The following is a 12,599-nucleotide window of genomic DNA, read 5'->3' on the forward strand; positions in this document are numbered from 1 at the left end:
AGGGTGGGACTGAGTGATGATCCGTGTGGTACTCTGCAGATGACTTCGGTGGCCTCTGATTTGAATGGGGAGGCGGACTCTCTGGGTTCTCCCGGCGAGGAACAAGATGATCCAGTCCAAGGCTTTTCCTTGTATTCCGACGTTGTTGAGGCGTTGTATGAGGGTGCTATGACAGACTGTGTCGAAGGCGGAGGAGAGGTCGAGTAGGATGAGGGCAACTGTTTCTCCGTTATCCAGTAGAGTTCGGATGTCGTCTGTCGCTGCAATGAGGGCGGTTTCGGTGCTGTGTTTGGCTCGAAAGCCGGACTGTGAAGAGTCGAGGGAGTTATTGGATTCAAGGAAGGCGGCGAGCTGGCTATTGACGGCTTTCTCAATGACTTTGGCAGGGAATGGGAGGAGGGAAATGGGGCGGTAGTTCTTAAGTTCAGAGGGGTCCGCTGTGGGTTTCTTCAGGAGGGCGCTGAGTTCGGCGTGTTTCCAGCTTTCTGGGAAGGTAGCGGAGTTGAAGGAGCAGTTGATGACATCACGGAGATGGGGTGCGATGATGGAGTCTGCTTTGTTGAAGATGTGGTGGGGACAGGGGTCGGTTGGCGAGCCTGAATGGATCGAGTTCATTAGGCGGATGGTGTTTTCAGTGGTGATTGGGTTCCAGGCGCTAAGGTTGTTAGAGTGCGGTTTTGGTTCGGAGGTGGGTGGAGTTGACTGTTCTTTGGAAGTGTTCTTAAAGCTGTTATGTATGTCAGCGATTTTGTTGTAGAAGAAAGAGGATAACGAGTCGCAGAGGTCTTGGGAGGGAGTAATGTTGTTTGAAGCTGCGGTGGGGTTGGTAAAGTCTTTGACGATGTTGAAAAGTTCCTTGCTGTTATGGATGTTGTTGTCGAGTCGATCCATTAATGCTGATTTCTTGGTGGATCTGATCAATTGGTGGTGTTTGCGGGTGGCTGCCTTGAAGGTGGTCAGGTTGTCAGTGGTTGGGTTTTTTCTCCATGTTTTTTCGAGAGTACGGCATAGTTTCTTGGATTTCTTAAGGTCATCGTTGAACCAGGGGGCCTTTTTGCTACTTGTTTGAGCTGGCGGTTTTTCAAGGGTGCTAATTCGTCAACGCTGTGAGTGATCCATTGTTTGAGTTTGGTGCCAGCTTCGTTTGGGTCCGATGAGAGGGCGGGAGGGTTTTGGTTGAGCGATGTGAGGAGTTGGTCCGTGGTGATTTTGTTCCAGTTTCTACGAGGAATAGGTTGTGAGGGGTTGTGAATCGTGGTAGTTTTGTAGCTGAAGTGAACACAGCTGTGGTCCGTCCAATGGAGAGCTGTGATATGATTGAAGGAGATGTGTTTGCAGGAGGTGAAGACAGAGTTGAGCGTATGTCCGGCTACATGGGTGGGGATGTCAACAAGTTGTTTGAGTCCGAGATTGGCCAGGTTGTCCAGAAGGGTGGTGGTGTTGCTGTTGTTTTTATTTTCCAGGTGGAAGTTGAAATCTCCCAGTAGGATGTAGTTCTCGGAGGGGAGGGCATGTGGGCTGATGAAGTCAGTGATGTCTTTGCTGAATTGTTTACGGGTTCCTGGTGGTCTGTAGATAAGGGTGCCTCTAAGTGTGGTCCTAGGGTCGGTGTGGATCTGGAAGTGGAGGTGTTCGGCGTTTGCAAGGTTATCGTCGAAGCTGGTCATGATTCTGATGGTGTTCTTATGGACGAGGGCGATGCCTCCTCCTGTTTGGTTGGTGCGGTCTTTTCGGATTATCTTGTAAGCGTCCGGGATGGCTATGGCGATGTCGGGTGCTGATGATGCGTTCATCCAGGTTTCTGTAAGGAAGGCGATGTCAGGTGACGCAGTGTCGAGTAGGTCCCAGAGTTCAGTGGCGTGTCTGTGGACCGAGCGGGTGTTCAGCAGGATGCACTTCAGGTGGTTAGAGTCGGAGCTGTGTTTGGAGGAAGTGGATTTGGTGTGGGTCTTGATGCAGGCGAATTTGCAGGAGTGGCAGGTGAAGGGACCGTGGGTGCGTCCTGGGGCAGCTGCGTAGCATTGTGGTGTGTGTCCGGGGTTAAGGGCTAAGAGGGCGGCGGCGTCAAACGTTATGCGGGAGGGGTGCGGTTTGCGAGGACCAGGGGGTCTGGAGCTGGGCGCGGTCCAGGCGCGGACGGGCGTAGACGGGCTTACCTTTGGTGCACCTTCGGCGTGTATGGGGCACGATCGCTGCGCATGAACGCTGCGCGCAAAAGCATCTGTCATATATAGATAGTGGAGGGGGAGGGGCGAGGGAGGAGCAGCTGGGAGGCGGGTGCGGGTTGGATAGCCGGGCTGTGAGGCAGAACAACAAGCAAACAGACAAAATGGCAGCGAGCCAAAAATCGCTACAGGACGAGATGGGGCACGGCCTAAAAGAAGCGCTAGAAGACTGGACAGCACAGTCAGATAACATTAAACAGAGCAGGCAAAGCGGGTGACACAGACAAAAATAATGGAGCAGAAAATATCTATGCACGGTCTCCAAAGTACAGCGCTACAATGGTTAATCAATCTGCAGTGCGAAGCAAGTCAGGTAATAGGCGCTACAGTCAGGTAATAGATCGCTATAATGCCTAGCAGCTTCTACTAGTGCGAGCAATGCATGCAGAGTGTGATCGTAATGATACCAGCTGATGTGCAGGGAGCAGCGAGGGGAGCGACCGCTTCGCCGAGGCTCAGGACGGTCACAGCGCTATTGCAGGATGGGTAGGGCTTTACTCTCTGTGGGAGGGAGGAGCAGCTGGGAGGCGGGTGCGGGGTGGATAGCCGGGCTGTGAGGCAGAACAACAAGCAAACAGACAAAATGGCATAGAGCCAAAAAGCGCTACAGGACGAGATGGGGCACGGCCTAAAAGAAGCGCTAGAAGACTGGACCGCACAGTCAGATAACAGTAAACAGAGCAGGAAGTTTGACGATCCAGATCCTGGATAATCATTCTAGTACCAAACAAAAGTTCGTATGGACTGATACCTCCTAGAGAATTTCTTGTCATGTTATTAAGACTACGTTGGACGCTTATTAAATGTTTGACCCACCCATCACCCGAACCTAATACCCTTGCCGTTATAGATTGCTTTATGTCACGGTTTTTTCTTTCCACTACAGCATTTCCCTCAGGATGGAAGGGAGAAGAGTACCGCAATGCAATGCCCATGCTGGTCATGGCCTCTTTGTAAGCTCGAGAGCTAAACGCAGGACCCTGGTCAGAATGTAGCATGCCAATTGCATATGTGCCGATAAAGACTCGCAAATCTTTTATAACAGTTCTGGTGTCAGTCGAGCGCTGGGGCCACATCCAAATGAATCTCGTACAGGAATCCACTGCGACCTTGATATATTTATAGGTGCCATCCCTTTGTAAGGGACCACAGTGGTCCAGGTAAACATATGCTAATGGTTTATCTGAGATTAGAAGGGGCGTCTGTGCTGGTCGTTTTACTGTTGATACTTTCATTCTTTGGCATATTTCGCATTCTAGAACATAGTTCTTAGTTTGTTTTCTCATGCCTGGCCACCAATATCTCTGTTTTAATAATGATGTTGTGGCGGAAATACCAGCATGTGCAGAAGCTAGCCCTTCGTGTGCCGCTAAAATAAATCCTAATCTGTGTTCCATGTTTGGAATTGCTATATCCCCCACTCTAGGGATTCAAGCAAATGGAACATTATTTGCATCAGTTATGTATGAGTACTTTACTGAAAAGCCTTTTGGGAGTGTTTTTCTGTCATCTTTTACTGAAGCACTGACAGCTTGCAGTATATCGCTGTCTATTTTCGTTTTTGACCGGGTGATAGCAGCTACGGAAGCCGTTTGGACAGCTGCCTTTGCTGCTTCATCAGCCAATGAATTCCCTGCAACGTCAACGCCATCCCGTTGATGACACAGTGTATGTATCACGTGAGTCTTTGTAGTTCTTTCTGTAAAAGAACTACTTGTTCCCAAAGTGTTTTATGCTTGATTGTGCCACCTTTTGCATCTTTGAAGCTGTTTTGAACCCAGTTCTGCAAGTATTCATTATAAGATTGAACGCAGTAATATGAATCACACACTATTAGTGTGGGGAATTCGTGATCGGTATTTTCAAGCGCCATCTTAACTGCCAGAAGTTCAGCTCGCTGAGCTGTACAATCTCCTAGAGATTGAGTTTTAGTGACTAGTGGTCTAAATTTTCCTTCGTGCCAACGACCTTTAACAATCGTGCACGCAGCACTATATGCTTGTTTACCCCCAACTGCGGGTTGTGCTGATCCGTCTGTATATATTATACAGCCGTAATGTTCTAAAGGCAGGATTTCGGTCGGCAGAGGACATTCGTATTCATATTGGAGAAATTCTTGTGTTTTTAAATTAGGATCAAATTTGTATACTACGTCTGTTGCAGCAAGCGAATTAACCCATTGTATCCATCTTGGATGTAGAGCTTTAGCATTCGGAATGCTTGCCCTTGTTACTGCTTCTAGGGCAGGTAGTGGTGTAAAGATTATTATTCGTTTACCTTGTGCCAGGGCTCTTTGTTTTGCTACAGCAGTTTGAACCGCAGTCAGAATTTTTTTCTGTAGAACTGAATTTCATTTCAGCTTGAGTGTACAAATGTGATTTGTAAGCTATAGGTACAGTTTCTCCCTCATTAGAGGTCAGGTATGTGAATCTGCATCTTCCTGGGATGACTCGGATTACAAGGTTGCGTATGTTTTCGCGAGTTTTCAATTTTGTTTTAGCTAACATGTCTGTTTGTAGTGATCTTAAAATTTCTGTGTGTTTCTGAGTCCAATTTATTGGTTTGAAATCAGGTTTTATTAATTCATAGAGAGGTTTAACCCTCTCTGCATAATTTAGAATGTATGTTCTACCGAAATTCAGGAAGCCTAGTATTGATTGTAAATTTTTCAGCGTCTTTGGTGCTTGGAGTACTGCACACTTCTCTAGGAAGTGTTCTGCCAGTCTTTTGCCTTCACTTGATAATTCATATCCTAAAAATAGGACTGTTAGATGGGCGATTCTTGACTTTTTAAAGTTGAATTTGTAACCCTCTGATGCGAACCCAAGTATTATGGTGTTCACTCTTTTTAAGTGAGTCTCCAGGTCATCGTCGGTTAGATAGATGTCATCGACATATGAAAATGCCTCATCATCATATATTTGTAGTAACTCTGTTACCCTTGCTGAGAATAATCCTGGGCTATTCTTGAATCCCTGTGGGAGTCGGCAAAATTGTTTCTGCGACCCCAATATTGAGAAAGCGGTCAAATACCTGCTTTCAGGTGCAATGTTCTGACAGAAGAATCCATTAGAGATATCTAATGTTGTTTTATATTTTTTGCGCACGATGTTATTCATTAGTTCTGCATTGTGTGAGTTTTGTACTGCAAAAGTTTTGCAGCAGGAGTTTAAATGTCTGTAGTCCAAAACTAGGCGATATGAATCGTCTAGCTTGGAGACAGGAAACAAAGGATTGCTCATTTGTGAGGTGTATGTTTCAATCACCCCTTGATATTCAAGTTGATCTAAAATCTCCCTGACTTGCTTTTTTGCTTCTTGTTTAACTGGGCACTGCCTTTGTGCAGTGGGTTGATTTTTTTAACTGGATTTTGTGGGGAGGAAAATCCTCATCCCATCCCACGTGATTTTTGTATAAAGCAGGAGCTTGGGCCACTGCCCATTTTATTGCCATGTGTATTTTTTATGAATCGGAATATGATTTGAGAAGGCAGGCATAATCATTTCTTCGCCATGAGGGCACTCCCTGACAAACTCTGGTGGCCAATCTTTTTCAGCTAACAGGATGTCATAGCCTTTAGAAAGTTTCTCCCAAAAGAGAACTTTTTTTTCCCTAGTTTTATCTCCCTCTATACGTAATGTTATTTCATATAGTTTATGGGGCACACTAACTCGTGTGTCTGCAGTTTCCACCTGAATGTATTCATTCGTGTCCACTGTCTCCGGAACATTCATCAGGATCTTGCGAGCTATTGTCACTTCTGCTGCGCTGTCTAGCATTATCTGGGCCCACTCTCTGTTTTTCAGTTGTGTCCTCAGAATCCTCGGCATGTTTAATTTTAATACTTGCTACCTTCTTTCTGGGAAATTCTGATTTTTTACTTTGATAAGCAGGTTCTTTGTCTTTGGACTTGACGTGCTCTTCCTTGTGTTCTGATCGTCCTCTTCTTTCCGATTTCTGTGAGGAAGTCTGAAAAGATCGAGAGGGACGTGTATCAATATCTTGATATCTATCAGGTTTTCTCAATTTATCCCTATCTCTAATGCTGTATCTTTTCTCAGAGGGTTCCCTTTGGGGAGACTTGCCTCCTCGGCCAGATCTTTCTCTCCGTTGAGGAGACCTTCTTCTGGACTGGAAACGTTTTTCCTTGGGAGTGGATTGTTTATTACCCTCCCAACCCTTTTTTGGAGTATTTAAATTATTCTTAATAAATGTTTTTTCAGAATTTTCAGTTAGTTGGGGTTTTACCGGTTTCCCACCCAAACTATCTCTTCCTAGCTCTTCATAGGATTTTTCTATGATTCTGGCAAGTTAAAATGGTTGGTCTGTTATATCTGTCTCCTTCAATTTCTGACGGATTGCCACACATGCTGCTTCTCCTCTTATGTTGGCCAATAATATAGCCGAGACCTGCTTAAAGTCTTTTAGTAATTTCATAACCAGATTTAAGGCAGGTTCTGGACCGTATTCGTTTTGAATTTGTCTTAGTACATCTGGTATTACCACCATAGACGGAACACCATGTGTTTTTCTGTAGATGGAAGCAAAGACCGTGCCCCAAATGTCACAGTCCTCCTCATGTGGTGCAACCCCCATTGGGATGCAGATAGTCAGAATCTGTGTTTCTCATGAGGTGTAGTATTGGGAAATACTGCCTCTATTTGAGTTAATTTCTGAGCTAACCAGAATGGAATTAGTTCTCGTTTTAATTTTAAATGATTCCCTTTTGAGGGGCATTATTGTACAGATTGTTATTGCGTCATCCTAAATGACTTCGAATTTTCGGCTATACATCAGTACTGGAAATACTTCCCATAGTTTTTTTATCGGTAAGCACCACACCCAGCAGTGGTCCTCTCCATTTTCGGAAAAGACTGGCATTTAGAAAATAAAAAGTTTTATAATCTGCTACTTAATAAGTGGTTTGACAAATGAAAGCATTTTTTAGCCAGAATTGCTTTCACACTCAGCTTGTCTTTCTCCAGCAAAACAGACACAAACTCACTTCTGCTGTAGCCCTCCTGATTTTCTTGAGTTGATGTTGTTACACTCTGCATACCAGCCATTTAACAGTCACTAGACTGAGTGACAATAGCATTCGAGCCTTTCTGAGAGGAACTAGCCGCACTCTCGGACCTAGGTTTGACAATCTTTCATTTAAAATACTCGGTTTTTTGGGGGTAAAAATGAGGCCAATATTACCACAATAGTTGGGTGCATAAAATTAGACATAAAAGTCAATTCGATGCTTTTGCAGGCTAAACCCTGGATAATTCTTTTTTTTTTTAAAGAACAGTTTTATTGTTTAAATTCAGCACCTCTACATTAGCACATATTTTAAACACCTCGAGCAAGTGAAATAAATGCCACTTGACTCCAGTGATTGGTAACTTTTTGTTGGCAAGTATTCTAATAGACTGAGCCCTATTGCCTTTTACAAATACATAAAAATAAAGTCTGTTTCCCCCCATTTGATTACCCTGCCCTGTTATGTTATGTCAAGGGGATCTGCTAGAGCACTATCGTTTCCAGATGGTGGCATCCCTACGTGTCCTAGCTGAGTTCAATGGTGAATAGGAGTGTCTTTAAAGCCCAGTGAACTTGACATGTTCATTCATTCTTCCATTTTCCCGGGAAGAGTTTCAGGCCATAGTAGTTAAGAGGGGAATCTTTTTACCAAGACATGATTGTATGTTCTGTGGTGTAATTTACTTTGTATTCCCCTGATGTGAGGTCAATTGTGGGATGTTAATTGCTGGTTGGACTGTTGCAGTCCGCATGACATATTGGACTAATTGTCTATGTATTTTAATTAATAGTTTTAGCTGAGCTAAAAGTTCAATGTCTGGATGTGGTGTGTAGCTGGCTAGTACCGGCCACATGGCTCCTGGTCTACCTAGTGGACCGTGCCTGGTGATGTGATTTTGATGTTATAGGGCGCCTTTAAACCAGAGCAGGTGCTCTTGGTAAGTTAGTGGGATCTCAACTTCCTCGAAAGGAGTATATATATCCGGAGGTTCCTCTATTTTGTAATAATGGAAATCTTTTGTCACAGCGTGTGCTGCTGGAAAATGTATCCATGTGTAGAACACCTCTGTCTGCCGAAAATCATGTGCCTCTATCACGAATATGACCGTACCACCTCTGGGTGATAGTCCATTTTCTATAAGTTTGAGAGTTATAGTTCTTCTTATGTTGACCAGAATGAGTATAGCATTCGGATCATTTTCTTGGATGGTTGTGTCATCCGCTAGGAGTTGAGCTGCTATTCTAGCTTGTTCCCTTTCGTCTTCACTTTCTCCCATCTTACTGACAGAAAGTTTTGTTGCAGATCAAGTTTCAAGGAAACAAAGATTAGGCGCACAATATTTTGGAACACTGTATCCTTCAACGTTGACTAAAACAAGAACTAATACATAGGATTCTCATCCTACTAAGTTCCGGCGGATATTAACCTTTCACCCACTCCAGACGTCTATTGGAGTTTTTACTGGAGAAAGGGGTCTGTGTGAAAAGCACGACTGAGTTACTCTAGTGTCTTGCGTTAGTTTTATCGCCTTACCAAATGTTGGTCGCCATGTAGTGTAGTTCCTATATTCCCAATAGGCTCTGCGCATTGGAATAACATAAACAGCAGTGTAGACGTAGGACTGAGGTCATCTAGGTCTCTACTGACTATGTTAGACTTAATTAGTTTTGCCAGCTAGCTCAGAGGTCACTAGAAACTTTCTCGAATGTTCAGGAAAGGGTTAACCGTCCTGATTTAGACAAGAAGGGATTCGTTTCTGACAACCGCATAAACATGACAACTTTGCTCCCCCAGAATAAAGAGTGTATCTCCAGAGTCGTGTGAAAACAATAGACAACTATTTCACTCAGTCAGTCGTGCATGCTTAGTTCCACCAGATTGCAGAGAAATAGAGAGACGGGCGTTTTCAATAAAAGGTTTTATTTTATTGAGCAGTCTTCTTTCTCATGCAAGAGAAATGAATTGCCACAATTGCAATACTTTTCATAAAGTAAAGTGCGTACAGTAAAAGTAGTATTATGAAATAATACTGTAAAAGCATTGATATGGTTTCTTAGCCATATGATACTTTAAAATGGATAAAATATATACATACATAAAAACATTGACTAACGAACTCAACTGGTGCTTCTAAATACGCCTACCCCGGTGTACCTGACCTAAGCCTAATACGTGGGAAGGAGTAAGTAAATTGCAGTTTTTAAGTTAAGTTAAGTTTTTGCCAAATATCGGAATCAAGAATTCTCTCTATGGTTTTAATCAGCTCCGTACCTTGGTTATAGAATGAAGGAGGTCTTTTATCTCGCTTCTCAGGACTCGATCTCCCAGCAACCCGCGAGGGTGACTTGGGAACACCGGAGCTGGATTTTCTTGGCTGGAGAAAAAGACAGCGTCTCTCTCAGTGCGTCAAGGGGAGGGGCGGTTTCCGGCGGCTCTCATAACAGCTGGGCACCCGGGCAAGTAGATCGTCGCTCTGCTCCCAACCACCGTGTGTTTGTTTAAGGCAACGTTGGTATATTTATACCTGAAAGGTGCCGGGTTTGACGTAAGGTTGGACATAAGACGTCACCGAGAACTAACAGTTCTTTCTGGACTCTAGAAGTTCTTGTGCAAATCAAAACAAGAGCAGGGGGTTTTCCCGGGCTGCTGGAGGATTGGTTTGTTTAAAGAATGAGTAGTGCTTTCTAGGAGTCTATGGGAGTAGCCTTGCTGTGTATTGGACTGCATGGGCTGTTACTAAATATGGATATGATTCTTATGCCTTTATAAGGATATTATTAATTATAACCACATAAGGGCATGAATCAGGAATATCGAATTAGGGTCCTAGATAGAAATACAACACTTACCTTTCAAGCAAACTTCAAAAATCAGGATGCTCTAGGTCCCTGAGGAGCACTAACTTCCTTACTCTGATCCCTCCTAAACTAAAACGTAAAAAGACCCAATCTCGTGCATTCTCTGGTACTGCTCCGACAATTTGGAATTCTCTCCCCAAAGACCTTCGCTGCAACCCGTCTTACCCTCTCTTCCAAAAAAACTCAAAGTACTTCTCCTTAACAAACACTGGGGTTCCTAATGTTTTTGACTCTGACCCCGCTCAATACCGCCCCACTATGATTTACTTTTTACCCACCCCCTTTCCCTCCTTCCATTCTCTCACTCCCCTTCTCTACACCCCCTTCTCTCCCTAATGTCAACTCCCTTTTATCCCTCTTATTATCCTGTTGTTTTTCTGCCCCCCCTAGCATTTAATTCAATGTTTTACCTTTTTGTGAATTTTTCTGCACATTGTAAATTGTTGGTTATTTCTTAATATGTCTACCTACCTTATAAAGCGCTCTGATACTCTTGGGTCCAGCAGCGCTATATAAAACTTCCTAAATAAAAATTAAAAAAAATAAGAGGCAACTACAAACATGGACAACTGATATAATTGTGATGCACAGAATATTGAAATACAAAAATAGCAGAAAATAAATATCATGAATACAACTATTGCCTCCCTATACTTAACTAATAAAACCTCAAATATCGAGAACACAAATATAATTGTTAAAAATATTATTAGTTTTTATAGTCTTTATTTCGAAGTTTTCCTTCATAAAAGACATAACATACATAAAAATTCACAGAAAGAAGAAGAGAATGATATTAGTCAAAAGCAAAAATTTAAAAAGGATAAACCTTAATATAAGCAAATAACCACTTAATACATTTTTTTTCCTATAGCAGTTATCAACAAAGAACCATACCAACAATATCTGGAACAGTTTCCATTATACACAATGTTAGAACCAACGAATATAACAGGCAATATGTCCCAGATCATAATCAGTCAATTTCAGTTTCGAAATAATCTAATTAAATTAATAATGGACGCTATTTGCTAGCTTCTTTGATATACCTTCCTCGGATTACCCAAGCCCATCCAAGATATTTTGCCAAACCAATAGACACCCACTAAAAATATTGATTTTGACTTATATCGATAACACAAACTTTGGAAACAAAAATATTGTTACCTTTAACACCTTAGCTGCGTGTAAACATTTCTCCCCAGTGCTGCGCTGTCCATTAGAACTAGTGCTGAATGGACGTTCAATGGTCGTGCGCAGCACTGGGGAGGTAGCGCTGCTGACGACCATTGGCCGTCAGCAGCACTTAAGGGGTTAATAAAAATATGATGTGCCAAAAATATCAACACACACAACATCGATTTCAATAATATTGCCAAAATAAACACATTATCATTAATATACATAAATAAACTACTTTTTAATTTAAACAAATAATTACAACAACGATTAAACAATATATACAAGTTTGAAAAAAAGGAATGTCATTACATCACCAAAATGATTTTCATTCACCCCAATTAAATATATAAATAAATACACACTAGTACAGAAGGAGCGTTTTAGTATTGAAACGAATTATTTATCTCATATTTCAAACTCATATACGATAAAGTCCCAAAGAAAATCCTCCAGTCGCGTGATGTGTAGTTCGTTTTCTTTAGTCAGCTAATTCATCAATGTCAGCCAACTCCTCATAAATTTAATACAATTAACAGCCAACGCAATTCAGCCCCATCTGGGACATCATCAGGGATGTAAGGTAAAGAATATATAATCACAATCCAAACATCCACTTCAAAAATGATTACATTCAAGTTAAATAAAAGTACATTAACAAGAGCGGATGGTATCGACTCCAACCAAAACATCTCTACTCTGCCTATTGAACAATCAAAGCATCTTCTCTCATGAACTTACACAATTTAACAGAGCTAATTTCATCACATGGAAAAACAGAAACTCTTGTGAAACATATATTAGAACAGAAGGTTGTGTCCTAACGTCTGATCTCAGTTCAATTTGATCCCTAAAACTAGGTGTCCCTTTAGGTGGTCAGAATCAAGATCAAATTAAACCTCTTCCTTATGTTAATTCAGTATATATCTAGCAAGACCCTATATTAAAAAGAAACCAACAGAAATAGAAACCCAATAATCTCACCTCCAACGAATTAAAATCCCCAGGTCGGTATCTGACGTACAATCTTTATTAATATTGTAAACACTTGGTCCCCAGTTTGAAAACTTTCTGTCAAAAAACAAACAAAAAAACAAACTGTGAAAATCATGTGTCCTGAAATCTCTTGACAGACCTAACATCTCTATATGTCTGTTAAACTGATTATCCGGTTATTGAGAAATGACTGAAAAAATCCTTAGCTCACCTCAGTTAGTGATCGTTATTTTTCCAACACCTGAACTGTCTCTCTGCTCCAATGAATCCTTCATAATGCCCAATTCTGCTTCCCATCTTCAATTCATATTG

The sequence above is a fragment of the Lissotriton vulgaris genome, chromosome 4_1 (assembly GCF_964263255.1).
Source record: "Lissotriton vulgaris chromosome 4_1, aLisVul1.2, whole genome shotgun sequence".
In the NCBI taxonomy this organism is placed as follows: Eukaryota; Metazoa; Chordata; class Amphibia; order Caudata; family Salamandridae; genus Lissotriton; species Lissotriton vulgaris.